Here is a 12,166-nt window from a genome sequence, read left to right on the forward strand (position 1 = left end):
CTATCCTCTCAAGGAAATAAGAGAGGATAGCAACAACTTGATGATTAATTTATTAGAAATTTATTGAGAGCCTAACCACATAGTACTAGATACTTCTCAAGTTAATCATCTTTAAAACATTATAAAACAAAGGGCAGAATATCTGGAACTTTTTTATTATATCATTTAATCTTCATATTTTAAAGGATCTTAGAGGTAGCCCAGCTTATGCAAGGTACATATATACAAGATTTCTATTTAAATAGAAAGGATAGAATGGTATTGTGCCACCCCTCAGCTTGATCCAGTGCTCCCAAATCCCTTTATCCTGCTCTACATTTTACATTTCTAAAGCGTGTATCATCTTATACCATATAATTTACTTACTTATTATGTTTCTTGTTTATTCCTTATCTCCCATTCAGGAATAGAGATTGATGAGGATATCTTAGACTATTTTATTCATTGATGTATCCTAAGTACCTAGAACAGTAGGTGCTCCACAAAATTTGTAGAATAAATGAATGAATAAAAAGCTGGAGAGAATGATTTTTTTCCAGATAAAGAGTTACGACCTACTGGAGTTGCAGTGGTTTCTATAGTTTGGGGTGACTGTGGCAATTTCTTAAAATAAGACAGTAATGAATTTTGCTGCATCCATTGACTTTTTCATTCACTAAAGAGTTCTCTGTTGCATGCAATGTTGTTTGATAGCATTTTACCCACCGTGGAACTTCTTTCAAAACTGGAGTATATCCTCTCAAACCCTACTACTGCTTTATCAACTACATTTGTGTAATATTCTAAATCCTTTGTTGTCATTTCAACAATTGTCACAGCATCTTCACCCAGAGCAGATTCCGTCTTAAGAAACACTTTCTTTGCTCACCCATGAGAAGCAATTCCTCATCTCTTCAAGTTTTATCATCATGAGATTGCAGCAATCCAGTCACATCTTCAGACTCCTCTTCCAATTCTAGTTCTCTTGCCGTTTCTACCACATCTGCAATTACTTTCTCCACTGAAGTCTTGAACCCCCTCAAAGTCATCCATGAGAACCAACTTCATTCAAACTCCTGTTAAGGTAGATATTGTTACCTCCTTCCATGAATCATGAATGTTCTCAGTGGCATCTAGGTTGGTGAATCCTTTCCAGAGGTTTTCAATATACTTTGCCTGGATCCGTTGGAGGAATAACTATGGCAAGTATAGTCTTACAAAATGCATTTCTTAAATAATAAGACTTGTAAGTCAAAATTACTCTTTGGCCCATGTGCTGCAGAATAGTTATTGTGTTAGCAGACACGCAAACAACATTCATCTCCTTGTACATCTCCATCAGAGCTCTTGATGACTACATGCATTGTCAATAAGCACTAATATTTTGAAATAAATCTTTTATTCTGAGCAGCAGTGGGCTTAAAATATTTAGTAAACCATGCTATAAATAGATGCAGTATCATCCAGGCTTTGTTGTTTCCTTATTAAGCACAAGCAGAGTAGATTTAGCTTGATTCTTAAGGGCTCTGGTATTTTCAGAATGGTAAAATGGCCATTGGCTTCAGCTTAAAGTCACCAACTGCATTAACCCCTAAAAAAAGAGTCAACCTGTCCCTTGAAGCTTTGAAGCCAGCCATTGACTTTACCTCTCTAGCTATGAAAGTCCTAGATGTTGTTTTCTTCCAACAGAAGGCTGTTTCATCTACATTGAAAAATCTGTTGCTCAGTGTAGTCATCTTAATCTATTACCTTAGCTAGATATTAGAGATAACTTGCTGCAGCTTCTATATCAGCACTTGCTGCTTTACTTTACACTTTTATGTTATAAACAGATTCTTTCCTTAAATCCAAACTAACCTCTGCTCACTTGCAACATTTTTTATGCAGCTTCCTCACCTTGCTCAGCCTGCATAGAGCTGAAGATAGCATCTTGCTCAATTAGGCTTTGGTTTAAGGGAATGTTCTGACTGGTTTGCTATTCTATCTAGACCACTAAAACTTTCTGCATATTAACAATAACACTCTAGTACTTTCTTATTATTTGTATGTTCACTGGAGTGGTACTTTCAATTTCCTTCAAGAAGTTTTTCTTTGCATTCACAACTTCGCACCCCCAAACAATTACAATAGTAACAACAAAGATCACTGATTACAGATCATCATAACAGATATAATAATAATGAAAAAGTTTGAAATATTGCAAGAATTACCAAAATGTGACACAGAGACACAAAGTAAACACATGCTGTTGGAAAAAATGGCACCAATAGATTTGCTCAATGCAAGGTTGTCATAAACCTTCAATTTGTAAAAAATATACGATCTGCCAAGCAAAATAAAGCAAAGCCCAATAAAATAAGGTATACCTGTAAAACATTCTAATATACTTACATTGTTTCTTTATCAAGTTGTATTACTCTATGTAATGCATTGGGTATTAAGTCTTAATGGAAAATTGGTGCTGAACACTATTAAAAAATCAAAGCCCAATTCAGATTTGTCCTTTAAAAATAGTCATATTTTTGCTGAAGGAATTCCATATTAATTGAATTTTAATGAACAAAATGATTCCATATTTTACAGCTCAATAGTTTTTATTATTTTACTCTAAGACTTTTTGTGCTTAAAGAAAAAAATTATTAAAATTGCAAAGAGAACATAAATCAATATATCAGCCAAAATATTAAAATATATCTGTCAAAGTATTGAGGAAGAAAAAAGTCTCTTTCAGTTCATCTAGAGAAATAAGAGAGTTCTAGGTTTATTTACTGCCGGATTGTCAAACAAAATACAATATTATATTTAAGTGCTGGGCACACTTTTCTTTGTGCACTAAGAATCATGATCCAATGGCTCTAAAATTACCAGGCCTTGGTACTGCCATGTGAACATCATACTGGCATTCAGAAATCTAACATACAGTTTTTGTAGGCCACTTTAATTATGTTCATTTGTCTTCCAATTGTAGTAACAATTAAATAGTTCAGAATAGTTTGACTAATGCCTTATTAATATAAAATAATATCTCTTTAACATTAATTTTTAAATATAGTGATTTGTATTGACTTTTCCATGTTTTCTCTCTTTGCCTAGTATGCTTGTGAATGATATTACAGAGGACTTTCTGGACATTAATGAATAGCTTAAGCAATTGCTTTTTTGCAAGCATCTGTAGCATTCAAAGTGTGCTTTGCTAGCACCCAAAGTTTCTCTTTAAAAATTTGCTTCCATACCAGTTTGCACTACAGCACTAATTATTAAAATAAAAAGAAGGCTCTACAAATATTACAAATGAGGAAAAACCTTTTAATAGAATATCTTTACATTATAAATATGTGTGTGGAGTATTTATATCCTTGTGTGGAAACATTTAATATTATTGCCTAATAGCCTAAGCAGTCTACTGCTTATTCCACCAGCCTCTCACAGTTCTGACACAGATGATTCCAAAGCAGGTGTCATGTTTCAATGACCATTGCTAGCTACTGCAAAGAAGTAACTGTAAATATGAAACACTGTTGTATCACTCAAGGCTCTAGCACACATGTCTCAGCTGTGGGATTCTTTTCTACTAACATATGTAGGAACAGGAAAAAATCATCAAAAAAAAACTTGGAAAAGGAATACATCGTGGATGAATTTTAAAAATTTTAATACCCAATTTACAAATAGACTTTAAGAGTTTGTGCTTTTAAGTTGTAATATGGAACTCAAGATAAAACTGATAAATATAATCATGAATATGGGTAGAGAATAACCCACCTGACCACTCAACCATAAAGTAACTGAAATATATTACTTTTTGTAATAGGATTCTACCAAAGATTATATAGGTTCACTATTAGAGGTTAATTAGAAACAAAATTGAATGAGAAATTGTTCCTTATCATAGTGGATACTCTGATTTGAGGAAGAATATGTTTAATTAAACCAGACAGAAAAAGCAATAAATAGAGTCTTGTAAACAAACTGAAATGGAGTCCTAATTTCTCCAAAGAGCTTTTCCACTTGGCAAAATTTATTTAATGTCTAATTTATTTCAGATTTTCAGTGTCTCATTTGATAACATAGGTAGAGCTAGTATTGCTTTTGCAGTTATCATTCACAACTGGAATCTTTTTTTCCTTTCAAATGTAAAAGAGAGGCAGGGGGTGAGGGATAGACTTTTCCTGAGGTAACTAGTTGCAAGTTTAAAGAGCTAAGGAAAGAAGGAAAGAGCATCTAAGGCTACTTGGGCACAAAGAGAAAGCAATTGCCTAGGGTTGAATTTAAATAAGGTGTGGAGATCAACACTAAGCTCACACAGGCTCCCTGAGGGAGCACAGAGGAGATGATGAGGGAGAGACGGGCTGGAGATTTTCCTGCAGCTGCCATTCATGTCAGGTGTGATGGAAGAGCATCTGCCAGTATCATTTAGTTCTGTCTGTTCATGTCCCGACACCTCAACTCATCTACTACTTCATATCATGGTTTTCAAACTGGGTTTCCCAGAGCCCCTCAGGCCAGGCTGTCAAACATAGCCTCCAATAGATCCTGTGTCCTTATTTGGCTTTCCTTCAGTTTTTTAGGAATAAAGTGTTCCATTGTTTAAAATAAATTTAACTGCCAAGAACAATTCATTATTTGCAACAACCAAAAAAGAAAAATTAGAATTTTGCCTTTATCAGCAATTTCTGCCACTATAGGAAATTTTAGGTAATCTGGATATAAAACAAAATTGACTCTCCTTTGATCATTTAAATAGACATTTTACAAAACAGGAAATTTATCCAAATAGCACTTTCCCCTCCCTTTGTTGAAATTAATTTATTGCTAGTTTACCCATATTTGACCTTTGACCTGTAAAATAGAAAATAATGTAGGAAGAAGAAACTTTCTTAAGCGTTTGGCATTTTTGTTTGGTTGCTTTGGTTTTGCATTTTCTTCTATATCTGGAAGTGGACATTTAAAAAAAACCTACTTTAAAAATCTTAAATTCTGAATGGTTCAAAACATGAGTTCAATTTTAAAGCATTCCAATTATAATCTATTTAGATCTATTTCTCTAGTCCAGTGAGATGCTAGTGAAAAAGTCAGTAATTATGGGAATGTGATATCCGAGTCATTCTCTTAGAGAGTCATAGTTTGTATTACCCAAAAGGGAAAGTCTGGGGTAAAGAGAACTGTATAACCTAGTTTAATGCAGCAATTTACCACAGAATGCTTTTTGTTAAAATTATGTTTAATAGTTATTAGAATCCAATAAACTAGTGTTTAAAGATCATCCTTTGCAAATACTTTCATGGCAATATTAGATTTTAATTGATTGAAAGAATAGTGCATTGCACTGGATCAAGTTAAAAATAAATCATTCTAATAAGCTTCAAAATTAATACATCTTCCATTACTTCATCTTCACAATCTGAACACTCTATCAAATATGTTTGTATTCCTGACAAAGCCCTATTACTAAAGTGAGGTTTTTAAACTCTGCATCTGATTTTCAATATCATGTTACTTAAAATTATAAATGTTAAATATGAGGAGAAAGTCAATAAATACCTTAATATGTGTAATTATTCCCAAGGTTTGTTATCATGGTTGAATAAGTAAAATATAAACACAGGTTCTTACATATATAAGTTTATTTTCTTTTTTAACAAAATATATATTTGAAAGTGTAATATAATTCTGACGCTAACTACCTGGAGTTAGGCCAAACTTCACAGGTTAAGGGCCTAGTACTGCACAAGACTCCTCTCACTTCAGATATCAGCTGCAAATTTGGGAGTCCCCAAGCCAACCTTACTTCTCACAAGCTGGCTGCAAATTTCTGACTTCCCAGTACTGCCCCAGGCTCAGTAATTCACTAGAACAGGTGACAGAACTTGGAAAAGCACTATATTTACCACTGCAGTTTTATAATAGCAAAAGGATACAAATCAGAACCAGCTCGAAAAGACAGGTAGCTGAGGTGAGAGGGCATCTGAAACATGAAGCATCCATAACCTCTTCTTAATGGAGGCAGGAGGCATCTTTCTGTCTGCACACTGATGTGCATTTCCAAACAGAAAGCTCACCTGAGCTTTGGTATCCAGAGTTTTTATTCAGGTTTCATTATATAGGCATGACTGAGGAATCATTGGCCATGTGGTTAAATGCAATCTCCCGTCTTAGAGCTGGGTCGGATAACATGTAGCTCAAAGCTCCAACTCTCTAATCAGATGATTGGTCTCTCTGGTGTGACCAGCCCCTTCCTGAGATATCCCTGTAGCATAAAATCATAAGTGGTCTGAGGAGCCCACCATGAATAACATAGATAGTTCTATCACTAGTGAAATTTCAGGGCCGAGAGACCTGCCTTTCAGGAATCAGGGACAAGGGCCAGGCAAATTCCTTATTATACAAGAGAAGCCTTTAGTTTGCTATAAGCAATGCCCTTGGTAATGAACTTGTACATAGATATCAGTAAATGAATCTGAAAAAGCACGGTCATTGAGTAAACTCCCAGTATTAAAATAACAACAATAACAAAACCTTACAGCCATTCATACTGATGTTGAAATTTTCTGATAAAATTTATAAATACTTAGCAGATATGAATACATATGCCTTCAAATGTCTAGAAAATGAATAAACATAATTAAAATAATATTTTATTATACTTCTATAAATTTGCCTGGCTACTATGATAATTAACTGCCTAATATTGACTTATAACTTTTCATCCATCAAATATACGATGGGTAGAACATTGGAATACAGGAGTTTGGATATATACATAGTAATTTGGTTGCCCCAGGTATCAGATCACCAGTTTTTAACATATAATTGCTCAAGAATATTGTCCATTTGGAAAGTTTTTGCAAAGTGATTTTTTTTCAACTTTTTCCAGCCTGTGAGGACCACAATAGATAAAAGTCTAGCTACATTTTCTCATTCCCAGTTGCAATCAAGTGAATATAATACACAATTAAGTAGAAGAGATTTTTTGAGGTTGCTTTTGAAATTAATCCAGATGTTTCAGAGAGAATGCCAGAGTTACTCATTCACACAGCTATAAATCAAAACCAACCAGTATTTTCTATGTGCTTTCAAAATGAATTCTCTGATCCATCAACAGTATTCCTTTCAACAGCACAATTTAGTAATTGTGAAGGTTGTTGAAATCTACTTTATCTCCACATTCATAATTCAAATGAATGAGAGATTGTGTATATCTCAAAGGCAATATGTCCTCCAGTTGCCACTTTAAGCCTGCTAGTGTTTTGTATTTATTTCAACCTGAAAGCAGCAGTCAAAAATATAATCAGAAGTCTGGAGTTTAATTTTTCCAAGCATCAAATTCTGTGTTGAACTGCTGAAAGTTTTAATATCCTAATTGTGAGGTCATTTATTTTATTCCAGCATCCTCAGAAACCATGCATTGCTACAAGATGCCAGCAGTTTATTTAGCCTTAAAACATTCTAGATGTTTTTCTGTCTTTCCATCCCCCATGATTGTTTGGTGTTAATTGCCCTAAAAAATGATCTGAGCAGAGAAGGCAGGGGAATGCTTATCTAACAGTTCACTAGTAGCATTAAGGATTTTAATGGTGCTAGATAAACATGATAGGCAATTATTGAATGTTGTCAGACATTGGAAAATAAAATTGATATGCTAGGCAATATACGCTTTTGCAGTTTTATCTTTATCTCAGTTTCTAATTTGTATCTTTTAACAGTTTAATAGGCTGAATTTTATTTGGGAGATGTTTCCTGGAATATGCTATTGGAAAATCAGACATAAAAGTTTTATATCTCCTTCCTTAATAACACAATGTGAATCAGTCTGAAGTCATACATGTTAAATCTTACTAAAGGCATAATATTTCAATCAAAAAAAGAATTTCCATTTATCTGTTACTCTGTGGGGTAGTGACATGTAAGGCCACCATGTGATTCTATTTTCAGTTATAATTACTGAGCTAAAAAAGGCTAGAAGTTTACTTTTGAGAGACATTTTGCAGTTTATCAAGGTGGGAGAATGCAATTCTTCTAAAAATATTTCAATAACTTATTACCTTTGAGATACTAGTGCTCTTTTGCCAAAGCCATTGATAATATTTGGAAATGATTTGGATGGTTTTTAATTCATTGTAGTCTTACAAATATTATTAAATAATTTGGTCATAATGCTATTGATTTGGAAATGACTTCAGATGCTTTTAAAGTTTGATTCTATTTATTAGACTATTACATATTAAAAATATAAATTATTACTGGCCCTAAAATAAGAGGAGTTATTTTTTAGGCATCTCATACTATTTTAGGTCAATTAATTTACTGCCTGAGCTGTAGGAAAAAGGGAATGGAATTTGAAATATATTTCAACTCAGAATCATGAAGGGGCTTATTTCTCCACCCCAAAGCGTAATTAAAGTCAAAATATAAGATTTAAGTAGATCACTGCAATCTATTTTAAAATTTCAGTAACACTACTGTGAAATATTCCTTTAGTTCTTTGTTGGACTTTCCTCTGGATCATTATCGATACTCCAAAAGTCACCTTGAATATATGAGAAGTACATTAGAAACTTAGCACTGGCATCTTCTTTCTGTCTTCTATGTTTCACAACAAACAAAATCCCAACTCTGCCACATCTGCCCTCCAGAAGATTATCTGGGACTAATGCCCACTTTCGGAACTTTTCATTGTATCCTAATCTTCATGCCAAATTTGTGATCCCATGTTTTTAAAATTTATTTTGTACTTCATTTACAATGGATGATATAATAATATACATACCATCCAATTTATCCATTTGTCTCCTAGGAGTACACCAAACAGAAATGCATACATATGTCCATCAAAAGACACGTTCTAGAATATTCATAGCAGCACTGTTAATAATGGCCCCATTTTGAAAACTACCTAAATGCCCACCAACAATAGAATGAATAAATAAGCCATAGTATATTCACACAATAGAATGCTACACATCAACTAGAATAAACAATATTCAGCAATATGCACCAATATAGATGAAATGCACATCACAATGTAGAGTGAAAAGGCTAGCGCAAATGGATATACACTATATGATTCCCTTTACATGAAATTTTTAAAAAGTGAAACTATTCTACACTGTGAGTAGTCGGGATAGTTGTTGCTCTTGTAAGAAGGGGCAGTAGTTGGAAGGGAACACAGAGGAGAGTTCTGGACTATTGATTTCATGGGTGTGTTCAGTGAAATTTACATCTATCGAAAATGCACTTTTGTATATGAAGACTACCATACGAAGTTTAAAACAAATATCTTTGACAAATGTATAGGAGATACTACATAAAAAGATATGCCAGAAATCTATTTATCTTCCATTTTTTTGGTTCTGCCTGTATCTTATAGTAGCACTTCCTAACTTAAGACCTACACAATCACACACACAAATGATTAAAAGTAAAACTTGTGAAACCTGAGTAAGCGCTCTGGATTGTATTAACGTCAATAACTTGAGGGTGGTGGAAGCTTATGTTTTTAACATGTGTCTCAGATAATTTATGATTAGGCAAGGCTAGGAAATACTATATAGTAAATTAGTATTTTAACACTTTCAATGCAGGACAGTTTGGGCACAATCTTATAGATTAAATTTGCCATTTTGGTTTAAAGGTGGTCTGACTTTCCTGTAATTAAAGAAATTAATGTTGGTAGGTTCTTTTTTCAAATCTACCTACAATAAAAAGAATAAAATATTTATGAATAAATATAACAAAATAAGTTCAAGACCTGTACACTGAAAACTACAAAACATCATTGAAAGAAATTAAAGATCTATATAAATGGAAATAAATTCCATGTGTCTGAATTAAGATGGCAGTACTTCCAAATTGATCAACAAATTTGACACAATTCCTATCAAAATCCTAGCTGCAATTTTTTGCAGAAATTGACAATCTAATTCTAAAATGCATATAGAAGTTTGACTCAAAATAGCCAAACCTATCTTTAAAAGGAAAAACAAAATAGGAAGACTCACACTTCTGGATTTCAATACTTGCTACAAAGTTACAGTAGTCAAGGCTATGTGGTACTATCATGAAACTAGACATAGAGATAAATGGAATAGAATTTACAGTTCAAAAATAAATCGTTACATTGTGGTCAACTGATTTTCAACAAGGGTGCCAAAACAATTAGGAAAGAACAGTTTTTTTCAACAACTGAAGACAGGATAACTCAATAACCACATGCAAAACAATGAAGTTGGACCCCTACCTTTTATCATAAACAAAAATTTTAACTCAAAATGAAACATACACCTAAATATAAGAGCTAAAACTATAAAATTCTCTTGAGAAAACAACTATAAACCTAGATGACCTTGACTTCGGTAGTGGATTCCTAGATATAATACCAAAAGCACTAACAACCAAGGAAAAAAGATAAACTGGACTTCATTGACATTTAAAACTTTTGTTCTTCAAAGAACACCAAAATCGTAGAGACAATAACAAGTTTGACAAGAATTCATAGAAATTGGAACATGCATACATATCTGGTGGAGTATAAAGTGCTGCAGTCATTTTGGAAAACAGTTTGACACTTCCTGAAAAAGCTAAGTGAGTTACCACATAACTGAGCAATTTCACTGTAATGTATATATTCAAGGGAATTGAAAATGTATGCCCACACAGAAGCTTGTAAACAAATGTTCATAGCAGCATTATTCATGATAGACAAAAAGTGAAAACTCAAATGTCCATCAACTGATGAGTGGATAAACAATGTGAAATGTCCATACAATGAAATATTCAATCATAGAAAGAACTGAAGAACTGATACATGCTATAACATAAATGAACCTTGAAAACATTATACTAAGTGAAAGAAGCCAAGCCAGGCGTGGTGGTTCACACCTGTAATCCCAATACTTTGGGAGGCCAAGGATCACTTGAGGCCAGAAGTTCTAGACCAACCTGAGCAACACTGTAACACCTCATATCTATAAAAAAAAAAAAATATGAAAATTCGCCTGGCATGGTTGTGGGCACCCTTAGTCCCAGCTCAGCTACTTAAGAGGCTGAGGTAGGAGGATCTCTTGAGTGCAGGAGGTCAAGGCTGCAGTGAGCTATGATGACACCACTGCACTCCAGCCTGGGTGACAGAGTGAGACATCATCTCTAAAACAAAAAAGAAATAAGATCACATAATGTTTTATTTCATTTATATGAAATGTCTAAATTAGGCAAATTCATAGAGATAGAAAGTAGATTCATGGTTGTCGGGGGATGAGGAAGGGGAAAATAGGAAGTGGCTGCCAGTAACCATAGGGCTTATTTTTGGAATAAAACAAATGTTCTAAAATTAGATGGTGATGATGGTTGCACAACTCAGCAAACATACTGAGAACCAAAACATGGGGTTATTTTTATGGAATATGAATTATATCTCCATAAATTTTTTAAAATCTACCCAGAGTTGCCCAGTATCAATTGTTTATATTATAATCATTGTCAAAATCGAATCTCTGCTGTTGAGATAAAATGGCAAGGCAGAGTGTTTTCTTGTACCAAGAACACCCTCTCTCTACATTCAGACTATTATAGAGGACAACCGTGCATTTCATTCTTGACTAGAGGAATTTTGCTGTTTTCATGTTTGCCTTGAGGATAATAGTGTTTACTTGATATTGTGAAATGGCAAGTTTTTAGTTAAGAACTATTCAAAGAAAATACTTCCATTTCCCAAAACAAATATATGCACTATTAATTGAATTGGTTGGGTGATTTGATGGAATGAGTACTCGATTAGACCTCAGAAAACTTTTCCCCGTCTCTTGCTGTGTAACCTTGGACTCAGTCAGTCATCACTCTGCATTTGTTTTCTTATCTGCCTGTTAGAATATCAATACTTGCCCAATTCATACATAAGATTTTCAAGAGAATCAAATGGATATAAGGTGCTTTGAAAGTGACAGCATGTAAAATATGAGACATTACTTAGCATCCTTCATTTTTCTTCAGACTTGATTTTCAAAGAAGGAGAAAAACAAGATGCTAAGTTAAATGGTTCCTTTTGGGTGTTGAGTGAAAGGGACTGGGATTTCTTAAGAAAGAACACTGCATGGACTCAGAACCCTGAACTTGTGTGACATTAACAGATAGGGTTTTATAGAAAACTGTTATAATTTTTTAATGTATCATTCTGTCAGCATGAGAATGATAT

At 33.7% G+C, this 12,166-nt stretch overlaps 1 protein-coding gene across 1 annotated transcript in view; it reads left to right on the top strand.

Moving 5' to 3' along the window:
- The window catches only part of THSD7A (thrombospondin type 1 domain containing 7A), a 475,310-nt gene that overhangs the window by 410,637 nt on the left and 52,507 nt on the right, over nt 1–12,166 (top strand). The window lies entirely within an intron of this gene.

Source organism: Hylobates moloch, unplaced genomic scaffold (assembly GCF_009828535.3).
Source record: "Hylobates moloch isolate HMO894 unplaced genomic scaffold, HMol_V3 SCAFFOLD_1, whole genome shotgun sequence".
NCBI classification, from domain to species: Eukaryota; Metazoa; Chordata; class Mammalia; order Primates; family Hylobatidae; genus Hylobates; species Hylobates moloch.